General features: G+C 43.4%; 1 long non-coding RNA gene across 2 annotated transcripts; it reads left to right on the top strand.

The window, feature by feature from the left end:
- Nucleotides 1-341: 341 nt before the first annotated feature.
- LOC119321819 lies at nt 342-2,542 on the top strand. 2 transcript variants are annotated; one of them, XR_005155222.1, is made up of 5 exons: nt 342-652; nt 769-860; nt 1,479-1,619; nt 1,716-1,834; nt 2,392-2,542. It is a non-coding gene; the product is annotated as an uncharacterized LOC119321819 (long non-coding RNA). The 2 variants fall into 2 exon arrangements; XR_005155221.1 differs by having other exon boundaries at nt 345-652; nt 1,716-2,542.
- Nucleotides 2,543-2,955: the final 413 nt, after the last annotated feature.

Genomic DNA, 2,955 nt, shown 5'->3' with positions numbered 1-2,955 from the left:
GAGAAGAGAGGAAGGTTGTATGTACATGAACCAACACCCCTTGCACAAGCTCCAATGTAGAATGAGAGAGCACCTTATTTATTATCTCACATTTTATTGGGCAAACAAGATACAACCATTGTAGTTGTTGTATCTTAAGGTTTTGGTTGATGACATGACATATTTTACCAACAAACTAACATACAAACTGTTGGAGATGCCCTAATCACGGCACATGCGAGCATTGGCTATTCTGGTTCGCTCGATCTACCTCGCTCGATGTTTTTCATCGCACTGTCAAAAATCCAATCATATGTTTCTTTCAATGGCCGTACCGAGCGTGGGCGACGTGGGATTGGCTGATCTCCGCAGACCGATGGGTAGGAACGTGCAGCCGGATTGGCCAACCCTATCCATCAATCCCCTCTGCCTCCAGCCTCGCATCCCTCCTCCCCTGCCCCCGTCCACAGTGATGAGCGGCTAGGCCGCATCCACAAGAGTAGCATATGGGCCATTGCAGCCACCATCGGGAGCGGCCGCCTCCTCTCCTCTCCACCACCAGTGAATGGCGCGGTGTAGGGAGCATCGAGTGCCGCCAAGCACGGCCAACGACCTGGACGCGTATGGCAGCGGTGGCGGCGTTCGCCTCGGCAATTTCGACATCCGAGTCAAGGTAAGGAGCTCTGTGCCTCCTCCTACCTTAAGATCCCCTTTTTCTGGTGCGTCTCCTCCCGTGTCGATCTACTTCGTTAGTTGTCTCTCACCCCTCACGCCTTGTGGCCCTGCCAGGAGTGGTGGCGCAAGAACACGACGCTGCACGGGATCGAACCAGAGGGATGTGATCCACCTTGTCCAGAGGGTCATTTATGTGTGTGGTTAGGGTAAGGATCTACGTGCTCTTCCACCGGATCGATTTCGCGCGTCCATTGCTTGCGTTATCTACTCATTCATGCTCTCTTCTTATTTCGTTTTCATCTTCTGGTTTGCTGCTTTGTCTTCTGCTGTGCGTTTGTTCCAAGGTGAGCCTCTTTCTTTCTCCCATGCTTTTGACCTGCTCGATAAAATGCCTGTGTGGCTGCAAGCTATTTTCTTCCTTGGGTTAGGTTCCTTTTGGTTTCTTGCAAAGTTCAAAAAAGCGCTAGGCGTTAATTGTGTGTTTTGCCACCGGCTTGCACTCTACTGACTAAAGCGCATGCTTATGCGCAATTATGCGTGGATTAAACATAGTTATGCGCAATGCGTTTTGCCAACGCCTAGAGCCTAGGCGCACTTAAGCGTTCGCTTAGGCGCGGCTTTTTTAATTATGATTTCTTGACAAACATGTGAATTTTTCTCTGAGTGGAAAAAAACGGGTGGTGAAGAGAAGAGGAATTGCTTGATATGTTTATGCAGCATGAGATTTCCAAAGTTAGTTTACAACTTGTTAGCCAATTTTGGTTGTCTCTGCTCCAATGACTGATGTTGGATAGATCATACTAATGTGTTGATTTTGTTCCTAGGCTTGTGTAAGTACAAAAGAAGCAGCAGAAGATTGAAAACATCATTCTGTGAGCTGCATGTATGTGATGATTTTGTGACCATCAGGATTGATTTCTTTTATTAAGTGGCTCATCAGATGTTTGAGAAAATGGCCATAAGAGGTTAGCGACTGAGTATACATGCAATGCTTCAGTATTCTCTATTATAAATATAGGCTGTATTTCTTATAATGAACATCTTTATTGTGGATTGTGTAGGATTGATGAAACTTGAAAGAGGTTGTGGTATTTCTAGCAGGTTGAGAGGATAACTCGTGACAGGGTTCAGGTGAAGTGGGAAAGACCCACCATGACCTGCGAGTTAATGGTTTTTGGGGGTATGTACAATTTAATGTGTTATCTCCATTCATAGTTTAGTGTACCTAGCTGTTTTCTTTGCATGTTGAATAATATTGTTGGTACCAGTAGGCCTTTTCCCAGCCCCAGGTAAATATCATGAGGCTACCTGTAAGTTGGAATCCTACAGCTGCCACCCATGGCTCATTTCAATTAGTAATTTCAGAGTTAATTTTCCTGTTGGAGGTGAGATTTCTATTGCCGTTTCTACAGCATGAATGTTCGGTTTCTATCATGGCCATGGTGTTCATGTATGTTTGGAAGAAAACATATTCCATCTTCCTATCTTAATAAAACCAGAACCATCCATATAATAGTCACTTGTGCCACAACAGTTTAGGTTCACAGAGTTTCAAATTTCTAGCTACACATATTTCATAAGTATCCACATCACTATGGTATGCAGCAAAATGAATACAATTTGATATGGTGCTATCAACATGTTCCTTGCAATAAGTTCTGCTTCTGCTAATATACTGCAGCAAACAATGTTCTATATTTAACAAAATTGCCTAGATGATGATATGATCTTTGACAGTGATTGATGATACATCAAGGATTACGAAGTTCTGCTTTTCCTAATATACTGCAGGAAACAATGTTGTATATTTAATTTTTTTGCTGAGATGACGATATCTTTGACAGTGATTGATGATACATCAAGGATTACGAAGTTCTGCTTCTCCTAATATACTGCCGCAAACAATGTTGTATATTTAACAAAATTGCCTAGGTGATGATATGATCTTTGACAGTGATTGATGAGGATTACGATGGTCTATATAGATTATCCAATCAGTACATGTGGTCCACTACTCTGGTTGATACACAACCTCAACCAGTGCTGCCTATTTCTTTTCAAACAGGGACAATCTTCCTGTGCAGAATAATTTGGAACAGAGGCACCATGTGTGCTCCGTGCATTTTCAGCTTGAACGCACGGATGTACATGTGCATATATATTTTGACGCACTAGATGCGTGCTATTTTTTTACAACATCCTCTTGTGGTGATTTGGACAAGCAAACAAATAATTGGAAAATTTGACGACCATTGGAGTGCAGCAAAGATGGGAGGAGAATCAGGTCCCACTGGGCGTGCC

The sequence above is a fragment of the Triticum dicoccoides genome, chromosome 6B (genome assembly GCF_002162155.2).
Source record: "Triticum dicoccoides isolate Atlit2015 ecotype Zavitan chromosome 6B, WEW_v2.0, whole genome shotgun sequence".
NCBI lineage: Eukaryota > Viridiplantae > Streptophyta > Magnoliopsida > Poales > Poaceae > Triticum > Triticum dicoccoides.
The sequence above is the reverse complement of the archived record's forward strand: the minus strand, read 5'-3'. Positions and strand labels throughout refer to the sequence as shown.